General features: G+C 32.7%; 1 long non-coding RNA gene across 1 annotated transcript; it reads right to left on the bottom strand.

The window, feature by feature from the left end:
• Window positions 1-8,484: 8,484 nt before the first annotated feature.
• Window positions 8,485-10,515, bottom strand: LOC123704455. The gene is made up of 2 exons (XR_006753134.1): window positions 10,395-10,515; window positions 8,485-8,558 (listed from the first exon to the last, which is right to left on the bottom strand). It is a non-coding gene; the product is annotated as an uncharacterized LOC123704455 (long non-coding RNA).
• Window positions 10,516-15,967: the final 5,452 nt, after the last annotated feature.

The raw sequence follows: 15,967 nt of genomic DNA, 5'->3' as shown, positions 1-15,967 counted from the left end.
GTATTTATTAATTTTGGATTACTAAAAATTTGCCTTTGTTTTTATTTTGATGACGCGCGGTAGATTAAATATATTTAAGACGCCAATGATCCAATTTTTAATTTATATTAATTATTTTGAAGACTTAAACGCTCACTATTTTAGTTTCTCCTTAATATATTTATAATTTAATTACTCTAAGGCTCGAATTAAGCGAAAGAAACATACTCAAATGAAAAATGTAATTGCGTCGAAATTTTTATGGATTGAAAAATATAGATACAAACTGGTGCGTTAGAATGCTATAGATTATTTTCCAAGCTTTCCGCTAACGCTGATATTTTTATTAACTTCCATCGAATTTTTAACGTAAATCATCAAAAAAATTGGTGATTTAATATACCTTCATATCAATGTTTTCCTTCGGATTAGTATTTTAAAGAGTCACGTGCGATAAATAAAGAAAAATAAATAAAAAAAAACATTTCCTTAATGTTGTAATGACGCGTGAGATATTTGCGTTCGGTGCGTTTTGAGATTTTAGTGATGTGTACCTTTGAATGTTTCGAATGAATACTTCTTTATGTATAATATTTTTTTATTGTAAACTAAAAACCCATATTAATACGTCTTTTACAGGTAAATATTCAGAAAATAATTCATATTCTTACTAATAGTGACTTATTGTGATCATGAGTACATTAATTAGATTGTTTTAATAAAAAATTCCCGGTAACTTTTCTAATATAGAAATGAATATGTACTACACTATAATGGTTTATTAATATGGGTTGTCTTAGATTTAACGCATTTTTTAAAAAAGGTCGCTAGGATTGACTGAAATGAAAAAAAGTGTCATTTGTGTTGACATTTTATGACATGATTGTATTGGATTGTAATGTCATGTCATTGGCTGCATTTGTAAATCGTTTCTCGATTACAATCTCTGTTTATTCGTGCAGGCAGTGACATAAAGCTGCGTCCACACTGCGCCACTAATGTCATCAGTGTTCACATTTTAAATATATTTATCGCGGAAATAATTTTAGTGGCGTAGTGTGTACTCGGCTTTTAATTTTTAATGTGAAGGAAACGCTTGTAAGGTAATTTGCTAGCGTTTTTGAGGGCACAAGTAGAAGGTACTTCGGTGTCTCTTGAGGTATATGACTGTATGCGAGGTTGGACCGAGACTCCAAGGTGTAAAATTTTTAATATTTAATTATTAATAATCTGTTTTCTTAATTATTATTAGTGTTGCACGGGAATCTCGACGATATTAGAATATTTATTTTGCGGCGACATTCGACAACGATGGTTCATACGTTTCATTTTTATCCCCGATAGTCTAATATCCTCGAGTTCTATACATATGTATAAATTATATTATTATTATATTATATATATACGTTACGTAGACGCCATTCAACTCTAGTCTCCGCTGCTTAGAATAGAGAAATGTATGTAATAATTAAAAAGTATCTAGCGGTAAGGTTTATTGGTAATTTTTGGGCGGTTTCTGTGACTGTCAGGCGCGAGTCTGACAGCTGTCAGCGAGTGTGACGTCTGTCAGCGATCTGACTGACGTCTGTCAGCGATCTGACTGACGGCTGTCAGCGTTGCGTCTGACGGAGGTGAGCTGATACATCGCTTGGAACCCGTCGGTTCCGGAACACATTCTAGTCTACGAACAGCTTCCGTCTCATAGTTATATCGGTGACAGATTAAAAAAGTCGAGAAAATTATTTTTGACAAATGAAAATTATGTATAAAGTTGTTGTTATATTATACTTAGGCCCTTTTTTAAATGAGCATGTTGAGGCGATGCGCTGAATTTGTCTTATGTTACAAGGATGCACGCTCGGTTACGTTTTGTTTTGCGATATTTTTTTTATATTTACCGAAATATGCACAATGAAATTTAAATAAAAGGTATTTGTCCTTATATTGTTGTTTTATTTTACTGGCCATCAAAATGATACTGGTCGCTATCCTTAATCCTTACTACCGCTGAAAAATGATTTTATCTATAACTACAGTACAATTAAGCTATCCTAGTAAACGTTGTCCTGAGACCCCCTTAACACATTAGAAGTATAAAAAATTGTTTTCGAAATCAGATTTACGAATATAGCTACACATAGAATTTCATTCAGATAGGTCAAGTCGTTTTCGAGGAGTAAGCAACTACATCAATATCTAATCATTTACTATTGGAAAGAAATTAAATGAAAGCTATCCAGATAATAAAAGTACATATATATAATAGGTACATAATTTGAAAAAACTACACATGAGAACTATATATAATATTATCTATAAACAATCGATATTTCTACCAATTTGTTTTGAGCAACATTCAAATAGTTACTAATTTATTACACGACCTCATTGCACGCTCATATCAATTCATCATTTTTTTTATATATCTTTATTTAACGAGCTTAATCACATTATGAATGTGTCGCTCAGATACACACATACTTGCATCAAATGTTATAATCCGATCCGTAGGTATCCGATGAACGTTTAGTTTTTAAGTTCAAAAGAACCTGAATCCTGATTGAGAAAAAATTTAACATAAATTATTGCAGATGAAGTTAATTTTGCTGTATTGTAATCATTACATATTTAAATTTACATAACATACCTACGTATTTTGCAATTTTAATTACAAATAAAACGCCTTTGGTTATAGAGCTCAAGCTGATAGAGAGCGTATGAAAAAACTATTATAGTATTTTCGATTAGATACTATTTACCTATAATGTAGTATAATATACTTATATCGACGGACGACGGTAGGTACAATCATCACATACATTCGAAAGTCGTAGATTTCGAGACATATTAATTATTTATTATTAAGATAGGAAATCAGCGTCTGGAACCAGCAACCTTTACAGTAGGTAACTTCCATTTCTACTTCAGTCTAGAAAATATGAAAATTTTACACCTATGTTTAATGTTTAGCATATTATAATTGTTCTTAAGGACGCGTTTACGAATCTGACAAAAATAAGCAGTTTTTCGGTACATTTTGCGACAAAATAATACAAAACCAAATTTAACTAATAATTACTATAGATAGATTAATCCTTCATCTTTAAATGGTAGCAATTTTTTAGTCGAAAATTTTGGTTTATAATATTATAAAAAATATTTTCCGTTGCCCTTTCACACAAAATTGACAATATCGTGCTGAATAAAGGAACATTTTTCTTGTATTTAATAAAATAAATTTATTGATTTAAAAATATTTTAAGTAAGCAGACATGTCCAACTCAAAAAGGTAGCAAAGAAAACTATCAAAATGTTACAAATAGGCTGAGAAAAAAATTAAAATCAAACCTTATTTTTTCACATATTTAGTTGTAACGCGTGATACTTATTGGATTGAAATAAGGGTTATTTTACTGGCTCATCTTGATTTATTGCACAAAAATTTGTAATGAAATATTTTAGTCTGCGCTCGGCCGCCGTTGTGAGTGGACAGCTCCTCGTTTACGAAAAGATCACTGTACGAATACAAAATATTTGACCTAAGAAACTTGATCCTTCACGCATTCATTTTATTTATAGATTTTATACTTATGGGATTATAAATTTCATATTTAGTTTCTGACTTGATGGCGTGACCTGAAGGTGTACTTCGAAGACTGCTACTGGAACTAAAAGATGGTTAGAGCTAGGTGTGCCGAGTTTGGGCTCATTTTGTTAGTTATGTTGAGACCTTACCTCCGGACTTGATGGAGTGACCTGCAGGTGCATTTACAAAATATGTTTTATTAATTAATGTAATAATATAGTGTCGACTTTTAAAAATACTACAGGTTTGCCGGCAGCTTCGCCTGCATCATTTTTAAATTTAACCCAAATTCGGCGCCATTTTGAAATTCTTTGTTAATTGACCGATTTCGTTCAAAATCGATATCTGAGGATCCTTAGGATCACAAAACAGGAAACTGTTACAAAAATTTGAAAAAGTCAACGCCATTTTGAAATTTTCTGTTATTGTACCGATTTCGTTCAAAATCGATATCTGAGGCTCCCTGGGATCGCAAAACAGGAAACTGGTACCAAAATTTTAAAAAGTCAGCGCCATTTTGAAATTCTTTGTTATTGTACCGATTTCGTTCAAAATCGATATCTGAGGATCCTTAGGATCACAAAACAGGAAACTGTTACCAAAATTGAAAAAAAGTCAACGCCATTTTGAAATTTTCTGTTATTGTACCGATTTCGTTCAAAATCGATATCTGAGGCTCCCTGGGATCGCAAAACAGGAAACTGGTACCAAAATTTTAAAAAGTCAGCGCCATTTTGAAATTCTTTGTTATTGTACCGATTTCGTTCCAAATCGATATCTGAGGATCCTTAGGATCACAAAACAGGAAACTGTTACCAAAATTGAAAAAAAGTCAACGCCATTTTGAAATTTTCTGTTATTGTACCGATTTCGTTCAAAATCGATATCTGAGGCTCCCTGGGATCGCAAAACAGGAAACTGGTACCAAAATTTTAAAAAGTCAGCGCCATTTTGAAATTCTTTGTTATTGTACCGATTTCGTTCAAAATCGATATCTGAGGCTCCCTGGGATCGCAAAACAGGAAACTGGTACCAAAATTTTAAAAAGTCAGCGCCATTTTGAAATTTTCTGTTATTGTACCGATTTCGTTCAAAATCGATATCTGAGGCTCCCTGGGATCGCAAAACAGGAAACTGGTACCAAAATTTTAAAAAGTCAGCACCATTTTGAAATTCTTTGTTATTGTACCGATTTCGTTCAAAATCGATATCTGAGGCTCCCTGGGATCGCAAAACAGGAAACTGGTACCAAAATTTTTAAAAGTCAGCGCCATTTTGAAATTCTTTGTTATTGTACCGATTTCGTTCAAAATCGATATCTGAGGCTCCCTGGGATCGCAAAACAGGAAACTGGTACCAAAATTTTTAAAAGTCAGCGCCATTTTGAAATTCTTTGTTATTGTACCGATTTCGTTCAAAATCAATATCTAAGGATCCCTAGGATCGCAAAACAGGTAACTGGTACCAATATTTTAAAAAGCCAGCGCCATTTTGAAATTCGTTGTCTCAGATATCGATTTCGCTCAAAATCGATATCTGAGACTCCCTGGGATCGCAAAACAGGAAACTGGTACCAAAATTTTAAAAAGTCAGCGCCATTTTGAAATTCTTTGTTATTGTACCGATTTCGTTCCAAATCGATATCTGAGGATCCTTAGGATCACAAAACAGGAAACTGTTACCAAAATTGAAAAAAAGTCAACGCCATTTTGAAATTTTCTGTTATTGTACCGATTTCGTTCAAAATCGATATCTGAGGCTCCCTGGGATCGCAAAACAGGAAACTGGTACCAAAATTTTAAAAAGTCAGCGCCATTTTGAAATTCTTTGTTATTGTACCGATTTCGTTCAAAATCGATATCTGAGGCTCCCTGGGATCGCAAAACAGGAAACTGGTACCAAAATTTTTAAAAGTCAGCGCCATTTTGAAATTCTTTGTTATTGTACCGATTTCGTTTAAAATCGATATCTGAGGCTCCCTGGGATCGCAAAACAGGAAACTGGTACCAAAATTTTAAAAAGTCAGCGCCATTTTGAAATTTTCTGTTATTGTACCGATTTCGTTCAAAATCGATATCTGAGGCTCCCTGGGATCGCAAAACAGGAAACTGGTACCAAAATTTAAAAAAGTCAACGCCATTTTGAAATTTTTGTTATTGTACTGATTTCGTTCAAAATCGATATCTGAGGCTCCCTGGGATCGCAAAACAGGAAACTGGTACCAAAATTTTAAAAAGTCAGCGCCATTTTGAAATTCTTTGTTATTGTACCGATTTCGTTCAAAATCGAAAATGGCGCTGACTTTTTAAAATTTTGGTACCAGTTTCCTGTTTTGCGATCCCAGGGAGCCTCAGATATCGATTTTGAACGAAATCGGTACAATAACAGAAAATTTCAAAATGGCGTTGACTTTTTTTCAATTTTGGTAACAGTTTCCTGTTTTGTGATCCTAAGGATCCTCAGATATCGATTTGGAACGAAATCGGTACAATAACAAAGAATTTCAAAATGGCGCTGACTTTTTAAAATTTTGGTACCAGTTTCCTGTTTTGCGATCCCAGGGAGCCTCAGATATCGATTTTGAACGAAATCGGTACAATAACAGAAAATTTCAAAATGGCGTTGACTTTTTTTCAATTTTGGTAACAGTTTCCTGTTTTGTGATCCTAAGGATCCTCAGATATCGATTTTGAATGAAATCGGTACAGTAACAAAGAATTTCAAAATGGCGCTGACTTTTTAAAATTTTGGTACCAGTTTCCTGTTTTGCGATCCCAGGGAGCCTCAGATATCGATTTTGAACGAAATCGGTACAATAACAGAAAATTTCAAAATGGCGTTGACTTTTTTTCAATTTTGGTAACAGTTTCCTGTTTTGCGATCCTAGAGATCCTCAGATATCGATTTTGTACGAAATCGGTACAATTTAAAAAAATTATACTGCGTCCATAGATAACAGGTATACCTGTTATCTATGGACGCAGTATAATTTTTCAAAACGAGCCCAAACTCGGCACACCTAGCTCCACTCGTCTATGAGTTCCAGTACCAGTCTTCGAAGTACACTTTGGCAAGTACTTGTTTACCAAACAATCACTGTCCAATGAAATTAGATAAATGGTATTTTTGTGACCATTCAACGTTACAAACTTTACAAATCAAAGTAAAGTTAAAAAAAACATAGCAATAAAAATAAGCTCAATTATCAAGTCGTGTCAGTTTACTCATAATTTCGCCGCTTCGCGCATTTCGATGTGTGTGTGAGCCGTGCACGTGTAGTAGTAAGACTCAATACCTAAAATTGATGCGCGTCAATTTGTAAATATGTCCTTAAGTAGGTATGTAGGAACATTCATCCATGATTATGAAAATCCTAAATATAAAATAATATAACACGCTTTTTTCATTCGAAATTATTTTTCCTCTCTATTTTTTATATAGAAATAATGATCATAGAATCCTATAAATATTTAAAACAAAAAACAGAAGTTTGTTTCAAGTGATTTCGGAATTACGCATGATGATACCTAAAATTTAAAATTTCGAATGCCTCCTCCACATTACTCGCGAAGTTGAACGAGGTTAGACGAATAGAATAATGTAAAGAGGCACTTCGGCTTACTTCGTCCAACTTTACCTCGCCTCGGCCGACTTCCGTTTGTTGTCGGTTTTTGCGCCCGAGTCAAAGGGCACGAAGTTACCTGAAGTTCGTTCTGAATATGAACGTATGCGCTGCTCGCGAAGTTGAACGAGTGTGTAGTGTAGCACCGCGGACTTCAGTCAACTTCGGCCGACTACTTCGCCCAGGGGGGGCACACTCAAAACTGTCATGTAAACGCATAGACGACAGCGACGCGGGCGGTGAGTGGTATAACTAAAATTAAAAAAAAAGCCGCCATCTTGTAATGATGTGCGACTGTCATTGTCAACCATAGTTTTCAACTTTCGGACGGACGTTGATGGGCATTTTTTTTTCAATTGGTACCACCTCTCAAAATATGCTACTGAATATTTTTTTCAGTTTTTTGGGTAATTGTTGGTTTATTAGATTAATAGATTAATTAAATTTTACTAAAAACGCTTTTGAATTTAATTTTAAACCCCGATTTTATATGAAATAGTGAAAAATAGTAACTTAGGCACGTTTTTTGGTCCAGAACGTTACCTAAGAATATTTTGCTTTTGAAATAAAACTAAAGTTAGAATTGGGTTTTTTTGGCATGTAGTAGCTTAATAATTGTCCTGTCTAGCAAATGATCATAAACTCTAGTTAAAAACGAAATAATTACTTATTGTAACTTGTAACAAATTGTCATGACCGTTACTTTTACGAAAATGCAATACTTAACTTTTATTTTATTAATGAAATAACTAGGGGCAAATCTTGAATTTCAATACCAATCAGTACTTGAGAATGCATTTGTTTCGAAATTATATAAAAAAGTATTAAATTTTTTTCACAAAATAAAGAAAAACTATCAAAACTCTTCAATATTTCAGGGGACAGTCACGTATATCTGACCAATCAGTAACGGTCCTGACATAGTAAAGTTGAGGACATACTGGGACTAATTAAATACACCCGCTTACCTTACTTTTCATCATTTTTATTTGACTTTCATTACATTAGGTATTATTTAAGGCGCATGTTTACATGAGATCAAAAATCAACAATTCAGTCTATAATTGTTTTTAAAACGAGCTTAGGTTTTAAAATTTTCACTTAGTATAAAAAGTTGTTCTTAATCCCTCAGCCCCCGGAATCACAGACACAATAGAAAATCTATTGTGTCTAGGCGTCTAAAATCACAATTATAGCACCAAAAATGCTGTTTCATTTAACTTCAAAAAAAATCAAAATCTTCTTGCGCTTTTGTTTAAGTCGGTCTATATTTTTCTTACGATACTCTTCATATTTTTGGGGATCACTTTTTATTCGTTCCCTATACCGCTTAATTTTTTCGGCAGCGGTATGTGCCATTTTTATAAGTACCTAAAACATAAAATTACAAACAAACAGACGGACAAGAATCGACTTATATAAAAATAACGAAAGTTCAAAACGGTTTGTGTTCATACTATTAGTTAAAATCAAAAATCTTTTTTTTTTAATAATTAATTATCTTATTTAAATTAACATACGTAATTTAAAAAAAGTCGAAACAACATCTTCTAAAAATACACTTAGAGACTTAAATCGAGCCACCTAGCAAAATTCGACCATGGCCGTAATTTAAAAAATATAAAGCTTTTACTTAATGTAGTTTTGTAGCTAGCATATTTTTCTCATAGTTGACATGCATTTTGTTATAAATTTAAATTCAGAGCAAAAGCAAATTTATAAACCTCAAGTTACATTTGGCAGGTGGCTAATAAGCAGAGCAATTAAAAATTAAATAGTACTAAAAATTCTCTCAGTGTATCCACATATTTACGCTGTCCTGTTCGTTACTTTTTTTGTCCAGCTAATACGTTACCAGCCATTTGGTAACGAAAAGGACGTAACGGTCGCACATCTTCTCTTAGATTTTTAATCATAAACTGAATATATGTTAAGATAATTGAATATCTTTATTCTATATAAAGCCACAAATAATGTCACCATGTGAAACTACCTTTGTTTTAACATAAAAGTAGCCTACTCACGATTCAATTTCAGTAACAATCTGTTGACACAATCTGCAGTGAGCTGACAGATTGTGTCGTGAATAGTATAGTTGAGGGCACGTTGGGGGCGTAACCCAACATGTTGCGAATTGGATCGGCGCGGAAGCAACCCGACAAATTGTCTCAGCAGATTGTGTGCGTGTTGGAACGTGAGTATTGTGATTGCTCCAATCTCGCAGTGTTACCAACTCTCAAAAATATTTATCCCTAAAGTTTGTGTCAAAAACTCCTAAAACGCCTAAATTATTCAGTTGTCCCCCTAAAAAAACATACAAATATAAATTCATGATGATTTAGAAATAATATGCTGTAATATGTTTCAAAAGTCTTTTTATTACAAGTTATTTAATACATAAAATATTTCGTCTTCATCTGAAGATTCAGCGTTTTTGAAATCATACATGTTGAATAAATTTAACATTTTATTGGATGGATTAAAATATGTTGTACAAGATCCACCATTTCGATTTAATGTAAATCGGACCATCATGATGCTTTGCAAAATTTTATTTAATTACGTACTGGATGTCGCTATGAGTCGCTAGGTCAAGAAATAAATATTAAAACTAGTTATGTAATTATCAATTTAAAAATATTAAACAGTCAAAAAAAATCCCTAAAAATACCCCTAAAAATTTCAGACCCCTAAAAAATTCCTATCTCACTTATTTACCCCCTAAATCTGGGGGGAAAACCCCTAAGTTGGGAACCGTGCAATCTCGGCTCAATCGCGCTGCGCAGTAATCGCAAAATGGCGGTTTTGAGATAAACGCGGGAAAGACATTTTTACATATTTGAGGAAGATGTTTATATTTTATAGCCGTTTATACTTTATAGCCCTTGAAATCTATCAATAAAATTGGAAAAAATACAAGCTTTACAAAGATAATTATCTTATATTTCATAAATTAGTATATCCATTAATAATGCGTATTATTGCGTTGAGGTTTAGCATCAGGCCAGGCATCAACGTGACGTGCACACGTTGTGGCAAGCAATCGCGGAATGAAATTGTGTCATCAGATTGAGGGTTGGATGAATCGTGAGTAGAGAACGCTCAATCGCGACTGCAACAAATTGTTTCAGCAGATTGTTGGTTGTGTTGAACCGTGAGTAGGGCCTTTAACATTACAAAATCGTTCTAAAATCGTGAAACACTTACCGCTCAGTATGAGGTGAAAACTTTGCAAAATGACCGTTACCGCTCACAACACTGTCAAAAATGAACGCTAAAACGGCTGACACTTCAAATGGTTGCTGACATAGCTCGTGTTCGATTTGGTGTTGCTATTTATATAAAAAAATTGTGGAAGGTAGAAAAAAAACCGAACGAAATTATTGAGCATTTACGGTAACGGTGCAGGACATGTCCAGTTAACAGATACCAAGGGGACACGATTAAAACTAATTTTAAATAATATAATTGTATTAAAATGTATTATGAGTTTATTACACTTGAAAACTACAACGAAATTACAATAATTTAAACGTTTGCAGTAAGTAATAAATAGCGAAATTGCTGAGAAATTGTTAAATAAAGATCACATTTCGAAAAGGGGACAGTACTGCAATCCGTAAGATGTCAGTTTTCAGGATTAAATTTTGGAACTTTGGGTTAATTTTCTCATAAGTAAAATAAAAAACAAGAAATCTTAAGTCATCCTTAACTATTTAAAATTAATTCAACACTTCTAAATTAAAAATCCTGAGTTTTTTTGCAATTTTTATGTGTGGGACATCCCGTGAATTGGATTGTAGACATTTTGGCGAAAATGCCCTGATGCGATTTCGAGGTTATCTCATTTGTTTTTGTTAAATATATCTGGTTATCTTTTAAGTTTTTGTTTTGGTTAAGTTTTGTTTTGTTATTTTGTTACTTGTTTTATTGTTGTTAACTGTTGTGAACGTTGTGATCATGAGTTTTCAACGGAGGAGAAAACACGCTAGAAGCTTAGAACTTTTTAAAAACTTGAGAATCCTGCCTCTTGCATGTATTTATATCAAAGAAATTTGTATTTTCATAAAAAAACATCCTCAATATTTTAAAACTAATAAAGAAATTGGAAAATTAACAAGATATCCAAACAATTTGTTTTTACCGAGGCCTAAATTAACTTTGTACAAAAAAATGTTCCTTATATAGGTATTCAGATATTTAATAAAATCCCAAAAGACTTGCAAGGGGTTCCTCTTCCAGGATTTAAAAATAAATTAAATAAATACTTATTAGAGAATTGTTTTTACAACCTAAATGAATTTCTGTATGATATGAAAAATGTCTAAATAATATAAAATAATGATATTGATATTAATTGATTGACTGTATGACTAATGATTTATGTATAACCTAATTTTAAGTGACAATATTCCTGACTCGTATTTTTACTTTAGATATCTAATCATTTTCATTCATTATGTCAATTAATAATAATTATTGTATGCTATGTAGTTATAGTAAAAACATGAATGTTCCTTAATTCTGATCTTAAGGACGCTGTCACAAATCTGCGTTACTCAAATTTAGGTATCTAACGTCGCCACGTGGTTCGCGGGAACATCGCGCTCACGTAAACATAGCGCATTCCATTTTATAGACCATCTTCATACTTGATATTATTTTTTTTTATATTTTTATTGAAATTGATTCCAGAAGATTACTGGGAACTTTAAAAATTCATTTTGTTACTACATATTATTAGTAGGTACGATCCTTATAAGTATTTTAGTGTATTCAACCAACTTAAAAAAGTGTGACTATTTTACAACAATTTGAATATGAATTGTATTATTGTATACAATATCGAAGCTTTTTAAGAAATGTATAAAATACTTTTTTAAGAATTATTATCATACATAATATTATATGTTACCGGCAATATATTAAACCCGGCATTGTAAGCAATTCTTAGTAAATGTATGTTATTCCGAGAAACAGTCGGAATGAAATAAATTAAATTCGTTACCACACATTCACATTACCTATATATATGAACTTTTCCTAAGTAGCAAACACATTTGCATATGTGGGTGGTTTTTGGGGTAGCTATTAACCAATATGAGGTCAAAACTAAAATCCAAGATGGCACCGACGAAAATTTGAAATCTTTTCGTCATGGGTGTCATTTTCAAGGAGTTGGGGTAGCTATTAAATAAGTATTAATCAATATGAGGTCAAATCTAAAATCCAAAATGGCGCCGACGACAATTTGACATCATTTCGTCACGGGTGTCATTTTCATGGTTTTTGGGGTAGCTATTAACCAATATGAGGTCAAAACTAAAATCCAAGATGGCGCCGACAAAAATTTTATATATTTTCTTCATGGGTGTCATTTTCATGGTTATTGGGGTAGCTATTAACGAATATGAGGTCAAAACTAAAATCCAAGATGGCGCCGACAAAAATTTTATATATTTTCTTCATGGGTGTCATTTTCATGGTTATTGGGGTAGCTATTAACGAATATGAGGTCAAAACTAAAATCCAAGATGGCGCCGACGAAAATTTTACATCTTTTCGACATGGGTGTCATTTTCATGGTTTTTGGGGTAGCTATTAACCAATATGAGGTCAAAACTAAAATCGAAGATGGCGCCGACGAAAATTTTACATCATTTCGTCACGGGTGTCATTTTCATGGTTATTGGGGTAGCTATTAACGAATATGAGGTCAAAACTAAAATCCAAGATGGCGCCGACGAAAATTTTACATATTTTCGTCATGGGTGTCATTTTCATGGTTTTTGGGGTATCTATTAACCAATATGAGGTCAAAACTAAAATCCAAGATGGTGTCGACGAAACTTTACATCTTTTCGGCATGGGTGTCATTTTCAAGGTTTTTGAGACAGCTATTACCAAATCCCCAATGTAACCGTCGATAATTAGGTATATTTTTCTTACTCCTTTAAAGTAAACTTAAATAAAATAACAAAAACGTTAACAACCACAGTTTTGTAGAAAGTCTTTAAAAAAACGATTTTAAAGAAATGCATATTTAGAAATTTAATATAAAACGCAACTCTGTGGCAATCATGTTAATATTCTGACAGATATTAGTAACTTTAAATATATTCTTTAAATATATTCGCTAAACTTTATTTAAAATAAAGTTTATCTAAAACATTTAAACGAAGATAATAAAATAAAAAAGAACGTGTGTGCCGAGAAAACGTGTCAGGAGTGAAACTTCTTTGGCGAGATTCATAGATACCAAAATCGCCGCCTTGCTCCATAACGCGACAGTATTACCATGACGCGATCTTGAAATTCGACGACCATCTTGGATTTTAGTTTTGACCTCATATTCGTTAATAGCTACCCCAAAAACCATGAAAATGACACCCATCACGAAAAATGTCAAATTTTCGTCAGCGCCATCTTGGATTATAGTTTTGACCTCATATTCGTTAATAGCTATCCCAAAAACCATGAAAATGACACCCATGATGAAAAGATGTCAAATTTTTCGTCGGCGCCATCTTGGATTATAGTTTTGACCTCATATTCGATAATAGCTACCCCAAAAACCATGAAAATGACACCCATGACGAAAAGATGTAAAATTTTCGTCGGCGCCATCTTGGATTTCAGTTTTGACCTCATATTGGTTAATAGCTACCCCAAAAACCATGAAAATGACACCCATGACGAAAAGATGTAAAATTTTTGTCGGCGCCATCTTGGATTATAGTTTTGACCTCATATTCGTTAATAGCTACCCCAAAAACCATGAAAATGACACCCATGACGAAAAGATGTAAAATTTTCGTCGGCGCCATCTTGGATTTCAGTTTTGACCTCATATTGGTTAATAGCTACCCCAAAAACCATGAAAATGACACCCATGACGAAAAGTTGTAAAATTTTTGTTGGCGCCATCTTGGATTATAGTTTTGACCTCATATTCGTTAATAGCTACCCCAAAAACCATGAAAATGACACCCATGACGAAAAGATGTAAAATTTTCGTCGGCGCCATCTTGGATTTCAGTTTTGACCTCATATTGGTTAATAGCTACCCCAAAAACCATGAAAATGACACCCATGACGAAAAGATGTAAAATTTTCGTCGGCGCCATCTTGGATTTCAGTTTTGACCTCATATTCGGTAATAGCTACCCCAAAAACTATGAAAATGACACCCATCACGAAAAAAAGCCAAATTTTCATCGACGCCATCTTGAATTGTTTTACCCCACCAATCTATTCAACAATCCATAAAAAAGAGGATATCAGGCAAGGTAATTTTAAAAATATAATTTTAAATTACAAATAATTGGAATATGAAACTTATACAGTTTACTCATAAAAAGTATCAAATATTTCAAATCACGATAAAGACAGTGCACGCACAATAATCTTTTTTATTTCGTTTTTATTTTTGGCACGAGGAGCGATACACCCGTCCTTCCAAGAGCGCTTCTGAGCGCGGTCTGACGAACCGCGAGAACAAAATGTATGAAGAAATCGACAAGTATTTTTAATTTAGCTCATTATTGAAATAAAATTTTGATTTAGATTCATAAAAATTACACCATATATAAAGGACTATATATCCCTCAATAAGATATAGTTAAGAAGATAGATTAGGCTCTTAATTTTCCTAAAATGGTACCGGTTTAGACCCCATTTTTTTGCATTTTATGCGTTTATTGTGATGGAAAAAACGTATTTCAGCGACAATTTTGTATGACGTCGTACAATTTTTATAAGATGAACGTAGAGCTGAATATATTATCTTTAAATTAAGATATTAGGGTAAACGCAGGTATTAACGACCCCTCTAAGGCAATTTCAAAATCAACCATATTTTTTAAGTATACTGGTTCTTCTAAAGATTTATAATTTCATTTTATATGCTAGTGTTATGTATAAAAAATGTATTTATTGAAGCAAATACATTCTAATAAAGGATTATCTTGTAAAAAATAATTTACAATGTGACTTAGTCGATTGTTGCTATTACCGACCCATAAAAACGGCTGTGAAGCTATTAACGATTTTTATGCAGCTATTCCCGATCGTATGTGAGAGGAAGCCTTTTTCCAGCAATGGAATGTATAGAAGCTAGTGATGATGATGATTACCGATCTTAATAAAATGAAATAAAAATGCAAATATATTCGTATTTTTTTATTGTAGTTATTTTTAATAAAACAAATGAGTACTTTTTAGTAATGAACTAAATAATTACAAACTTTTAAATTAATCAACATAATACTATTAATATATGTACATATTATATTAAATTAAGGATTTCAAACTCTAGGATATTTCGTTATGCTATTTGATTGATTGCTTCGGCGAGTTGTGTTTTACTGAATACTTTTCGCCGCTTTCGTGGCTCCATATTTCTGGAAAAAATATACCTAATTATATGTTTTATGTTAATTGAACCTAAAAAAAATATAATTTTTAATAGGCACCTATTATGTCATAAAAGTAATAAAAATATATTTGCACGCTCAATTACGAGCGGAATGTTTAAGGATCAATATTATCTGTATATACAAACATCTTTATTCTACATTCTGCAAATAAAGCAATTTGAATTTGAATTTGTAGATGAGAAACTAAACAATCTATATTCGATCGGTAATAGCTTCCTATAGTTGCTATTGCCGACCCACATGGGTCGGTATTAAAGTATGTAAGTATAAACCTAAATTGTATTACCGACCCATAAAAAAATGGTTATTTTAATTCATTTGACCATCAGACTATAAAATAGA

This window comes from Colias croceus, chromosome 29, assembly GCF_905220415.1.
Source record: "Colias croceus chromosome 29, ilColCroc2.1".
In the NCBI taxonomy this organism is placed as follows: Eukaryota; Metazoa; Arthropoda; class Insecta; order Lepidoptera; family Pieridae; genus Colias; species Colias croceus.
This window is presented reverse-complemented; position numbering and strand designations above follow the sequence as displayed.